The sequence below is a fragment of the Leptopilina heterotoma genome, unplaced genomic scaffold (genome assembly GCF_015476425.1).
Source record: "Leptopilina heterotoma isolate Lh14 unplaced genomic scaffold, ASM1547642v1 Lhet_17, whole genome shotgun sequence".
Taxonomy (NCBI): domain Eukaryota; kingdom Metazoa; phylum Arthropoda; class Insecta; order Hymenoptera; family Figitidae; genus Leptopilina; species Leptopilina heterotoma.
In genome coordinates, this window is record NW_025110886.1 from 1,711,989 (window position 1) to 1,726,737 (window position 14,749).

Consider the following 14,749-nt stretch of genomic DNA (forward strand, 5'->3'; position numbering starts at 1 on the left):
TCTACAAAAAAGTTAAAACTCTTTATTGTTCAAAATTAAGTGTTCTAAATCATTAAAAACTATTTCCGCTAAAATTGGTGAAATTACAGGTCCTATAGGTGTACTATTTAATTGTTTATAACATTTATCATTAAACTAATAAGGAATTCGATTCCATTAAGAAGTTTTTCTAGAGGGATTCTGGTTTGTCTCAAATCTCTCCTCATCTTTTTCTAATACTTTCTGTAATAAGTTCATAAGGAATACTGTCAAACATTGCTACTAAATCAAAAGATATTAATAAATGATCAGAAAGAACTCACACTAGAAATAATAATAATTCTACAATTAATAAAAATTCTTGAAATAAGAAAAGATGAAAACATAATCTTAAAAATAAAAATATTATATGAAAAAGAAAATTAAATTAATTTTAATGTAATTTTATTAATCACAAATACTTTAAAACTTCAATTTAGACCCACTAAAAATAATACCTCGACCGATTTTAATTGATTTAAACATGTCGTCAAATCTATTCGCAATCCTCTATTTGGCGTCAATTTCTTAATGTATTCTTCAGTAAGACCCATTAATATTTTCATTGTTATTTAACCACTCAATGACTGGATTTATTTTTCTTAAGTATAAAACTCAAAGTTAACACTAAAGACTGCGTCGCACACACAGTGGCGCGAAAGAATTGTAGTTCAAAATTTCAGAATTGTACAGAATAATTGTAATGTTAGGCTGTGAAATATTTTCTAATTTTTCAACTGTTTTACTTCTTCCTGTAACTCTTCGTTTAGTTCTTTATCTTCTGTTTTCTACTGAGGTCTCTTAGAAGCAATTAGAAGATCTGAGCAAACAAACAGTTTGTGAATTAAATCTTGCAGGATGTGATAGCTTGAGATTTTCCTTGTTTGGTAATGTTAAATGTATTTTATATCTGTATTTCGAGCTTTAGAAGCTTCTTCCGAATACATGCAAATTGGTAGTACAACTTTTTTCATTACATTTTCTCCATAAACAAGTATTTTGTGTAGTGAAGAAGGCATGTAAAACCACGGAAACAGGGAGACTAAAGATCTGCGGTTTTCAAACCGCACTCAAACCGTTTTCAAATAAAGAGAAGATTCTTATATTGCTAGATAGCATTTGCAGTGTGTGGGAAAATATTTTAATCAATTGTTTGTCTACCCCAATTACTTCTGCAGTTTGATCAACATATGCAAAAAATCTTCGTGATGTATTACCACAGTTTGAATTGCCTGATACCTAAGTTGTGTCATCAACACGCTGCAGATTGTTCATTTCTGAAGACTTAGCTCCACAAATGTAACAAGTAGAGCTTGACAAAGTACCGAATAGAGCTTGACAAACCTTACCATCAACCATTGTTAATTGGTATACAACGTTTTGGAGAATAAGTGTGTAGATTTCTCCGAACAACAAGATTTAGTTAAAATAACAGTGGGGGTAAGATTTGAAAGTTTTGTTAGCTTGTTATAAAACATTTCTTTATTTGGGTTAATAAGTTCCTAAAGAGACAAAATAAGTGAAACCGTCCACTTAAACAATTTTTGTTTCCAATTTTCAAGTTATCTATGATTTTTGGTAGATATATGAGCACACTTTTCCCCCTACAATATTTTTCAAAAAAAAATTATTTTTAAAGTAATCAGGTGTTGAAGTTTTGGTTAATTTTATTTTAATTTTATTATTACTTTGAAACAAATAAAGATAATTAAGTGAATTTTTTTAAAATTAAAGCTTAAAGTCTTCTTTTAAACAATTGCAAATTGATGATTGTTCTCAATGTTTTTGAAAGATAAATTACCATGTATTGATCCGCAAAACTCAAAGAATTAATTTTAAAAAAAGAAAAATCAGTATTCTTTAATATTATAGAAATTTTGTAAATTTTTCTACCAAAATGCAGGCGAAGATCGACTCTAAGTCTTAAAAATCCGCCTGAAAGCGTAAAGTTTCTAACAAAGCAATCGCTTTATTTTATCTTTAAAGTATAGACATTAAGCTTTAATTTAAAAAAATTCACTTAATTACACCAGCACACAAAAAAAAATTTGGATTGCCAGGACTGCCATGTGGTAGATTTTCTTCCTTAAGGTGTATCTAAAGAAAAAAACATTGTCCGACCTAAAAGTTAGTTCGTGTTCTCTTTTTACAGGCTTGGTGGGGGGGGTGAAGTTTGAGAAACTGATTTTTATGGGAATTCACATAATTTCTATAAATAAAGCTGAATTTTTGCTTCTTCTGAATGTTTTTTTGAATCCAGTGACTTTAATAACATAAGAATTAAATATATAAAAAAATGGCGGATCTAAAATGGTGGATTTAAACAAAATTGTTTAGATTTCCTTGAAACTTGTTGTTCAAAATGGTGGATCCAATATGGCGGACAAAATTGTCAAAAATTCCTCGCATTTAATTAAAACTCGTTACTCGGGGGTTTTCGGGGTCGCTGATTACGAATGTGATGTTAGTCTATAAAAATTCAATATGGAGGACAAAAAAGAACAAATTCCTTAATTTCTATGTCTTGTGTACCTTACCCTCTTGGTTTCAAATGATCTCCGGAGAGGAGCTCTTTTTCTCTTCTTTGAAGTTTTAGTCTCTGGTACATCTCTTTTTAGCGTCCAACAATAGTCCGCTAACATATTCTTACTCCATTTCCCTTGTGAGCGTTTCTCCATATCCTTTAAATCTTAGTGAAATCTCTCGCCTTGTTCCTCGCTGAAATCACCAAGATTTTTAGGAAATCCATCTAAATTTAAATCCAAAGAGTGAATTTTATAACTCATCAAACATCCCAGCTTTTTAAAATTCTCTACCATTTTTCCTACAATTTCTCTATATCTGTGGCTTTTTTTATTTCCTAGAAATTCTAAGCAAACTTCTTTGAAGCTTGTTCAGGCTGCTTTTTCTTTAAGCTTCATCGTTTGTACAAATTTTTTGTCATATAACAACTTACGTATCTGAGGCCCATCGAACACGCCTTCTTTGATTTTATCGTCAGACAGTTTCGGAAACTTATTTTACATAGGTCAAAAATATTTCGAGATTGTAGTATCACAGAAATCCGATTAAATTTTAGTAAATCATTTAAAGTTAACCATTTCTGGATTATGAAAAATTTAGATTTAAAATAAGCGACTGTAAAAAGAAGACACGAACTAACTTTTAGGTCGGACAATGTTTTTCTCTTTAGATACACCTTAAGGAAGAAAACCTACCACATGGCAGTCCTGGCAATTCAAAATTTTTTTTGTGTACCGGTGTTATCTTTATTTTTTTTGAGTAATAATAAAATAAAAATAAAAAGACCCAAAACTTCAACACCTGATTACTTCAAAAATACATTTTTTTAAAATATTGTAGGGGGAAAAAGTGTACTTATATATCTACCAAAAATCATAGATAATTTCAAAATTGGAGACAAAATGTTTCAAGATGAATCACTGTATAATGGAACGGGTAAGTCTAAAACTTTATGAACAGTTTTTCTATTAGGAAGCAGAGTCGCAGCTATACCTGTAAATGCCATGTTGCAAACATTTATTCTTTTACTTTTTAACAAATGCCATAGCGTAATGTATAAAAATGATTTTCCAGATCCTCCAAAACCATCAACATATAAGCACTTGGAACCATCAAAAGAAGAATCTTTTAAGGCATCAAGTACATAGTCAACTACAAGATTTTGTTTTACATTTAATTTAGCATAATTCTGTTCTCCTATGTTAATATGTTTTGCAATATTTATATCATTAACTTGTTCAGTAAAAATTTCATCTTGTATATCTAATAACCCCTGAAAGTCAGTTAAATTATATCCTTCGTTAAATAACATTGTTCTAATATTTTTATAACCCCTTTGTTCAGCTTCAATGTCGTTAATTTTTTAATACTCTTCTGACATTTGACCCTCAAATTGCTCCCATAGTTTATCCGGATGTACAGGATGACAATGAATTAAAATTCTTGTGAATAATTGGCAAAGTGAATGAGGCATCATCCATAATGCATCTTCTTCCATTGTCCTAATCCACTCACTATCATCTTCTACAAGTCCTAATGCCAAACAAGCAGTTGTAAAAGATTCATAAACAACTCCATTAACAGTTCTCAAACTTTTAAAAGAAGTTGCTCCTTTTACTGTAAGCAACAATAATCTAAAATAAAATAAGTTCAATTGATGTGGATTAACTGAATACATTCTTCCCAATACTTTTTCTTTACGAAATCTTTGTTTCCATTCAAGAGATTTTGTTACCCATGTATATTGCTGTGGTATTTCTAAATAATAATACTTTTGAGCATTACTATCTCGTTGGTTAAGTTTAAAATAATCCAGAAGTTTTGTATTTTTATTTAAATCGAAAGAAATGCCGTTACTATCTCTTTCTTCTTAAATAATAACATTCTGTTCATTTGGCAAATGTATGGGTAAGCGATTAACGCATCATGCCCTTTAAGAATATATTTATATAAATATTTAACAGACTTGATACTCGAAACTATTTCTACATTAATATGGCAATTAAATATTTCTGAAAGTTTAGGGCAATACGGAACAACATTAGAATTATCAACAATAAATCCATTTGGTCGTTTATACACTTTATTATTATTTCTTCGACGACAATGGACATAGCAATTTTCTTCAATTGTAGTGTCTTCTTGGTAACCCTGGTTACTATATCAGGTCTATCAGCAGCAGTTTGATAGAGGAGTAAATTTTCCTGTATCTCTTTCCAATTTGGATTACACGTCATTGTGATAAATAAATCTGGTCTACCATGATGAGCAACAATTGCCATCGAATCCTGATATTGTTGCATCATATTGCGAGGTGATCCTATAAAAGTAGAAGGCAATGTAAGCGTTTTTCCCACGTGTACATCTTTTTACAACTCATGATATTGTAAATAATCCATCAGTTCTCAATTGAGATTGATTATTTGCACAAAATCTTCATCTATCTTTTTCTATTTTTACATAATTGGCAACCACCGATTGTTGAAACAATCTACCTCAATATAAAAATTGATTAAATTCTATCTCTTACAGCAATTTTGTATTAAATGTATCCAGACCAAGAAATAGTATGATTTCTACTTCTGTAATCACTATCACTACGAATCATATTAATATTATAACCCTTATTTCCAAGTGGATAAAATATGGGATAAATCCATGGTTCAACATTCGTATCTAAATTACTAACCAATTTCAATTCATTTGTAGATTTATTATAAACCGTTACATAAGATTCTGGTGTTTCTTCTTTAGAGTTTGTATTAAAAATTGCTGCAACTTCATTAAAACTTTGAAAATTGTATCTATTTTTATTAAAGCCTTTTTTTAACGTAAACAATAATTGTAACTCAGGAATTTCTTCATTTTTGTGTCTTGCTAATTCAGCTTCAATTTGAATTACCTCTGACATCATCATGTAAGATTTTGTGTATGCATTAGAATTTCTCATAATATTATCTATAGATTTTAAAACGTCTTCATCCAAATTTTCGTTACTTTTTAATCTATATCTGATTGATTCCTCAGGGCCATAAATAAATAATTAACCAAAACATGGATCCTCACCTTTATCTGGATATAAATCACTATTAATTTGATAGTAAATGACCAGATTTATAAGATCCACTAAAAAGTATTTGAATTTGCTTCTTACTTTTCTCAATTGGAACAATCAAATCAAGTGTTTGTAAACACAAAGTATTTTGCATATTTTAAAAAAAGTTTGATTGTCTGTCTTCCCAATAGCTTTTAAAATTCATACATATGATCATTATTTACCATTGCTCCTTCAGTGACAACAATAATTAAATCATGAGTAGTCAAATTAACAGTTTCTCCTTTGTTAAACGTTGTTCTTTTATTTTATAAAATTTACTTATATCAAGGAATTAAAATTTTAAAAATAGTAATATTACATTAGAATTTTAACATCAAGTTTTATACATTTAATTATAAATTTTATAATTTCCTTGTTTCCAATTTTACCAAATTTTGCCTTTTATAGAAAATAACAACAATTTTACAATTCTGTCCTTATTCAAAACTTTCAAATTTTTCCTTCTATCCAATATAATCAATGTCCAATTTTGTCTTTCATCCAATTAAACTAATTTCAAATTTTTTCTCTTATCCAATATATAACCAATTTACAATTTATCCTTTTATCCAATTTAACCAATTTCCAGCTTTCTTTTTATCCAATATAACCAATTTCCAATTTTTCCTTTTATCCAATTTAACCAACTTCCAGCTTTGTTTTTATCCAAAACAACCAATTTCTAATTTTGCCTTTTATCCAATTTAACCAATTTCCAGCTTTTTTATCCAATATAACCAATTTCCAATTTTTCCTTTTATCCAATTTAACCAACTTCCATATCCAATATCCAATTTTATCCAATATAACCAAATTCCAATTTTGCCTTTTATCCAATTTAACCAATTTACAGCTTTGTTTTTATCCTATTATACTTACTATTCACTAAATCACTATTTACTAATTCATGAAGTATTTATTAATAATTCACTTATTCAACTTTATATTCACTCACATATAGTGAGTGAATTCACCAGTGAATTATAAAGATTTTTTAATTTAATTTTCATTAAAGACACGTAAAACGTGTCCTAAGGAAAATAATATACGATAAGATTTTTTTAATTAAAATTTCGTTCTTATATTTAGCTGGTAGGCCCTAAGCGTGAGTGTCCTCTTCGCACTCGTAGATTGATTCTGAGGCCTATATATGTAACAATACGAACCCTTGAACTATTGTTCAAGGGTTAATACAAAATGATAAAACAAAATGCCTTTGTAAATGAGGATTAACTCCGACAACCCCGGTAATAATATTTTCTTTCTTTCTTCATCGCAAGGAAAACTATAGATAAAAGACAATGTATATATACTTTTATAATTGAAACACAAAAGGTAACGGCGCCGGTAACACCGGCTCTTGTAACGGCTACCTTTCTTTCTTTCTCTTAAGGCAATATAAATAAGAATGTCTCTGTTTACCTAATTTGCATATCTACTCGTTTCATATTAAGGATCTGTCAAATCAAGGCACGTGTTAATCCCTGTTCAGAACCTTAAAGGGACAAAATACCCGCCAATATGACCCTTTCAAAAATCTCAACGTTTTGGTTGCAAAAAACGGATTTTTCATATGAAGATATTGTTTGGTTAAATTTTATTAAAACTTTATGTGTGAGGAAAGATATCCACATTGGTAAGTTGAGGTTATGTACATAATGTTACTATAATGGAATATAATAACAATATTGTTTTTCTACTTTTATTAACCGATAACTTATGTTTAAAAAATAAAAATAATTTGCAGTTTCCATATGGGTGATTCTCTACATAGTGGTATTCGGTAATTTTGGCGGAACTGGAGTTTACATAATATTAAAATACGCTATAAAATAATAGTAACTTTTGTAGTTTTAAGTCTAAAAATTATATTTTTTTTCAAATTTAACATAAAAACAACTTATTAACTTAATAATATTAATGGCAAATAAAATCGCACTAAAAAAGGGAACAAAATTAATTAAAATCAATGAAATTGTAAACTCCAGTTCCAAATTAAAAAATAGTGGGGAAAATATTAAAAAAATATTTTTACACAGATTTGTTAATGGAAATTAGAAAACGACACACAAAAACTTAGTTTTTGAGATGAACTTTCGAATAGAATAAATAAAAAAACGTTTAAAATAAAGTTTGTGCAAAATAAAACATATTAAACTTCATGATTCATGTGTGGAGAAACGACAAATGTGCATTTTTTGAACATTTGCAATTGAATTACAACTTTTGTTTTAAAGTAAAAAATTTTTTCGATTATGATATTACTAAAAAACATATTGAAGATTAATTATGCAAAAGGTTGAAGTAGATTTGATAACAATTTTTCAAGTTATTAAGTAGGGAATAGTGGGGAAGCAAAAGTGACCACTGAATGAAGAATCACCCATATATTGTCTGAAGAGGTCCATCGTCGATGGACGAAAAGCTTCACATATGACAAAAAAGAATTGTTTGAATAAATGTGGATTGAATTTTTAAAAAACAAATAAACATCTTTTACTATTTTAGAACAATCCAAAAAAGTCTAAACATCTTTAAACTAAAATTTTAGAATTATTTTTAACATTTTAGAGAAAACATTTATTTTCAAAATTTTTAATTAAAATAAACATCTTTAAACTAAAATTTTAGAATTATTTTTAACATTTTAGAGAAAACATTTATTTTCAAAATTTTTAATTCAAATTCATCAAATAATTAATTAGTTAATTTAAATTATACAAAAAATCGATTAAGAAATTCAATCCTACTTTAAAAAAATTGCATTAAATTTTTTTTTAAACTAATTCGTATAATTGTTTTATAATAAATAATTAATAAATAAATAAATAAATAATTAATAAATAATAATTATTATTTAAGATTTAATTATCTTCGAACAATGTAAATAAAATTTTTTGAATATTTACTTTATGGACTTATTGGAATTTTTGTTTTGACAAATTATGGTCCTGTTAATAATTAAAATTATTAAAAAATTTGATCATTTTTATTGATATTTTTTACTAATTCTATTATTTTCAAAAGATTCTACCAAATTTTAATTTTTTGAAGATAATTGAATCTTAAATAATCATTAAAAAACAGTTATACTAATATGTTTTTAAAAATATTTTAATGTAATTATTCGAAAATAATTGAATTCTTTAAGAGAGTTTCTGTATAATTTAAAAAAACTAATTAATTTTTTGATGAATTTCAATTAAAAATCTTGAATATAAATGTATTTTTAAAAATGTTAAAAATAATTCTGAATTATTATTTTTGTATGTATTTAGATTTTTAGAAATATATGTAATTGAAAACACTGAAAATATTAAAATTTAAAGAATTAGAAGCAAATTTTCATTAATTTTTATTTTTAATTTTGCCTTTAAAGAATGTTTATTCTTCAAAAACTGATTTTCAAAAATTGTAACAAAATACTTCAAATAAATTAATTATTTTTCAATTAAATTTTACAAAATTTCAACTATTCAAAAAGATTTTTATTATAGATATATTTCAAAAATTTAATTAGGTATGTCTTAAAAAATTATTCAAAAACAATTTTTGAATGATTCGTTTATAGTTACCTTTTGCATTATCAAAATCAAAATAACTTGCACTTTTTTACTAAAAATTGTGGTTTTTTTACTGATTGTCTCAATTTTCTGAATTTCCATGAAAAAAAATTTTTCCTGACATTTCCCTGACTATAGTGTTAATATAATATTATAATAACCCCTTCCCAGTGTATAACGTCTATAGAGGCAAAAATAATTCGTGCCACCAATGTGTATGCCCGCTATATAGTACAGTCAATCTAGCTTGAAAAAGCCGTTTTTTGGAAAAAAATACCTTACTCGAGATTATTTCATAAATCGTTAGTGGTATATGTGAATGTAAAACCAAAAAGTTGGGACACCCCCCCTTGGGGAAGGGGGGCAAACTCAAAATTTCTTTGGATTCGATTTTGTGCAAAAACCGTAAGTCTTACTAAAAAATTTCTCAAACAAAAGTTGTAGAGAACATATTTCTCTACATTTTATCTTATTGGGCCACTACTGTACAACTTAATGTGCGAAAGCTAGAGGGCGCCAAAATTGCTAAGAATCAGTTTTTCCCTTTTTTCGTACAAAAAAAATCATTTTTGCGTTTTGGTGTAAATAGAAAAGTTGTAGAGCTCAAGAAAACCTACAAAATTCATATACATAATTTTTTTCCACGTTGCACTCTTTCGGAGTTACAGGCTGTTTATTAATTGTTACGTATAGGTAATACATATAATTGGCGGGAATGGAGTGACCGAAGTTCTATTTATTGTTCTCGAGGTTTGTGATTACAGCAAAATGTTAAATTAGGTTTACTTATTTAGCGGAAAAGGTGTTTTATTGAAAAAATGACAGTTATTTGAAAATCTTCCATATATTATAAATAGTAGTTTAGTAACGTTCGCGTTGAAACCGGGCGAGTGTAAAGACGAGTTCGTAGATCATTGTTCAAAAGAAAAAAAGGCGTCCACCCTTGATTATACAATACTTTATGTCATATATGCTCAAAATCGTAAAGTCATCCTAACCTAAAAATTTTGACTCAATCGTAAATTTTCGAAAAGAATGCACAATAGGGTGGTTCTTATTTGGGCGATGTTTCCAAATCTTCGGTCTCACCCCAAAAAATTAATCAAGGTATAAAAAAAAATTTTTCTGAAAGTTTGAAGCAAGTCGAACAATATTAACACGTGCCTCTAGTCGACTGAAATTTTAAATGGAAAATACATGTAATTTTTCGTGGAAATCACAAAAAGTTTTTTCTAGCTTATACAAATTTATTTACAATTCTCTAACTTTGGGTTCTTTTAGTACATGATAAGAGGTAAAACTTCCAATTTTTTCATATTTTTTTGAAAGTATTTGCTCATTTACAAGCTTGATGAATATGCCGCTATCACAGTAAACAGAACTATATATTAACCCTTAGATGCACACATTTATTCATTCATTTAAATTTGCCGAAACTCGGTACTGGGGGGTTTTCGGGTCGCTGATTACGAATCCGAGGTTAGTTTTAAAAAATTCAAAATGGCGGATCCAATATGGCGAACATAAAAATAAAAAGTCGTTCAATTGAACTGAAACTCGGTACTCGGAGGTTCTTGGGGTCGCTGATTACAAATCAATTTGAAAAATGTCATTTTGAAGAAATTCAAAATGTATGAGTCAATATCGCGGTTATTCTTACTGGTTCTGAGCTTTTCTAAGATTTTAAAAAGAAAATTTTTGAATGCCATTGAGGGTGCCCGGTAAGAAGCGAGGAATAGAAAGAGATTAAATTTCCAGAAATATTCTGTTAAACGAGGATTTTTTAATCTTTCTGAATAGGCGAATTTCCAAAAAAACCCAATTCCTCTGTGAACAGCAAAATATCAGAAAAATTAATTCTTCTCTATTGTTCGTGTCAATGAGATGATAAAAAAGAATTAAGAGTTTCCATTTTTTTGAATGCGCAAAATTTTTCTGCTGCTCAACGTTCCAAAAAAATACAGAATCCTATCCTTTTGAATCGACAAAGTAAATCTTGTAAAAGTGAACTGAAAAAAATAAGAAACAGCTATTCTTTTCAATCGAGTTTAAACGATTCTACGTAGTCAATTCAAACGAATAGAAATTGTTTATTCTTTTCAAATGACTGCTTCGAATTTTAGAAACGCATTAAAATGAATAGAACTTTTGACAAACAATTTGAAAAAGCCTAATCTTTCCAATTATTTGTAGGAGCTCCTCTAGTTATTGTCTTAAAATAAAACGTAGTGACAGCTATTTTTCGCGTCGTGTGAATTTCATTGTGATTTCAATGCTAAATTATTAAAATGAAATATTTAAACTAGTGAAAATATGGTTAAAAACGCACAGTGCTTACGATAAAATAAAAAATTCTCTTATTGACATAAATGAAAGAAATTTTCAAGTGTTCAATGTTTAACGTCAAGTTTTCAAAACCTAACCTTTTTTTAAGTGAAATATTAAGTGATAGTAAAGCAATTTAGTGGAATAGAAATTTCTACTGATTTGTTGTACTCTCTCACTCTTTTGAATGCGCGTTTCATATTTTGGTGAAGTCAATTAAGAATAATAGATTTTGCTACTTTTCCTTGCTCCACCGAGGAATTGGATTATTTTGGAAATTCGCCCATTCAAAAGAAATAAACTTCTGAATTCTTTTCAATTCCTCGCTTCTTACCGGGTGAGTATCTCTGCCTTTCAGAAGAAAGAAAATGTTTTCTGGAATTCCATATAAATAGTTGACTAAGAGGTCCTTCTTAATTTTAATATGTGCCATAAAAAAGGGACTACAAGCAAGCAAAAAAGCAAAAAAATTAAAAAACGAAAAAAAATAAAAACAAAAGAATACAAAAAAAATACAAACAAAAAATAAAACTAAAATCTCGTCACGTCCTCGCCGCCAGTTCCGGGTAACGCTAAGAACGAGTAACAAAATCAGCGATATTGGCTCCAACATTTAAAAATTAAAAAAAAAGACCTTTTTAAAATTATTCGTAATCAGTGACCCCAAGAACCTCCGAGTACCGAGTTTCAGTTCAATTGAACGACTTTTTATTTTTATGTTCGCCCAAATAAGAACCACCCTAATGCACAATTAATAATCTAATCGAAATTTTTAGGTTAGGATGACTTCACGATTTTAAACAATGTTCTACGAACTCGTCTTTACACTCGCCCGGTTTCAACGCGAACGTTACTAAACTGCGCTTTACACCCTTGGTGCATAATATTATGTCAGCGTTATATTTATATTTGTAATATATGGATGATTTTCAAGTAACTGTCATTTTTTCAATAAAACACTTTTTTCCGCTAAATAAGTAAACCTAATTTAACATTTTGCTGTAATCACAAACCTCGAGAACAATAAATAGAACTTCGGTAATTCCATTTCCGCCAATTATATGTATTACCTATACGTAACAATTAATAAACAGCCTGTAACTCCGAAAGAGTGCAACGTGGAAAAAAATTATGTATATGAATTTTGTAGGTTTTCTTGAGCTCTACAACTTTTCTATTTACACCAAAACGCAAAAATGATTTTTTTTGTACGAAAAAAGGGAAAAACTGATTCTTAGCAATTTTGGCGCCCTCTAGCTTTCGCACATTAAGTTGTACAGTAGTGGCCCAATAAGATAAAATGTAGAGAAATATGTTCTCTACAACTTTTGTTTGAGAAATTTTTTAGTAAGACTTACGGTTTTTGCACAAAATCGAATCCAAAGAAATTTTGAGTTTGCCCCCCTTCCCCAAGGGGGGGTGTCCCAACTTTTTGGTTTTACATTCACATATACCACTAACGATTTATGAAATAATCTCGAGTAAGGTATTTTTTTCCATCAAAAATGCCAGATTGACTGTACTAATAGTAGCATCTAAAATGGAAATCTCTGTAATAAATGAAATATGAATATCAATGAATATTCTAAAGTTTTTGGGGTCGCTGAAAATGCTGATTCGGGGGATTTTGAGGTTTCTAAATCCCAATCTTTAGTCAAAATTAAAAAATTCAAAATAGCGGCTCCAATATGGCCAACGAAAAAATTTTAAATCCGTTAACTTTGAAATCTTTCGGTTGCCATTTTGAATTTTTAAATTTTGATTACGCTGATTACAAATTCGATTTTAGTTTCCAATAAGTCAAAATGGCGAATCCAATATGAAACAAAAATTTTTCTTAATGCAATTGATCTTAATTTTGTCACTCGGTGGTTTTTAAGGTCGCTGATTACGAATACGATGTTTGCTTTCAAAAATTCGAAATGGCTAATATAATATGGAGGAGACGCATGTATATTTCCCAAATGACAAGTAACCTAACTGTTATTTAACCGAAATGCATGTAACCGACCTGTCATGTAACAGAATTGTCATTTGACCAACCCGTCATGTAAGAGAATTGTCATTTGACCGACGCTTCATTTAACCGACCTGTAACAATTCTGTTACATGGCGGGTCGGTCAAATGACAATTCTGTTACGTGAGGGGTTGATCAAATGACAATTCTGTTACATGACAGGTCGGTTAAATGACAATTCTGTTACATAACGGGTCAGTCAAATGACAATTCTGTTACATGACAGGTCGAATAAATGACAGGTCGGTTAACAGACAATTCGGTTACATGACAAGTCGGTCAAATGGCAGGTCGGTTAAATGGCAATTCTGTTACATGACAAGTTGGTTAAATGACGAGTCGGTTAAATGACAGGTCGTTTAAATGACAGGTCAGTTAAATGACAATTCGGTTATATGACGGGTCGGTCAAATGACAGGTCGGCTAAATGACGGGTCGGATAAATGACAATTCTGTTACATGACAGGTCGGTTAAATGACAATTCGGTTACATGACGGGTCGGTCAAATGACAGGTCGGTTAAATGACGGGTCGGTCAAATGACAATTCTGTTACATGACAGGTCGGTTACATGCATTTCGGTTAAATGACAGTTCGGTTACTTGTCATTTGGGAAATATTCATTCTTCTCAATATGGAGAAGACAAATTTAAAAAAAATTCTATCCACGCTCGCTGGTTGTGGGTCGGCGCAAGTGTTAAAACAGAAGTCAATTGTCAGTGAGCGTTCCTAGGACATTTACACCTACCTGACTGGTATTATAACTCCGGAATAACAAAATTAAGGTCAATTGCATAAATTAAAAAGAAAATTCCGCCATTTTAAATTTATGAAAAGTTACATCAAATTCGTAATAAGCGACCCTAGAAACCACCGAGTGACAAAATTAACCCTTTCAGTCCCATAATTAGGGCAAGTGAAAAATATCTACAATAGGTATAGTACCTATAGTTTTCGAGGTCGCTGATTACGAATCTGGAATCAGTTTTTTAAAATTCAAAATGTCAGATCCAATATGGCGGACAAAAATTAAAAATTAAACAAAGGGCCTAGCGGAGTAAGCATGCAAAATCTGCCCCCGCTCAAAAAAATTTTAAATTCTTGTTACATGTTGGCAGCATTAAGATAAAATTTTTCACCAAATATTTTTTCAAAAAATGTATTTTTGTAAGAGTTATGGAGGGGGAAAGAAAAATCAAAAATTT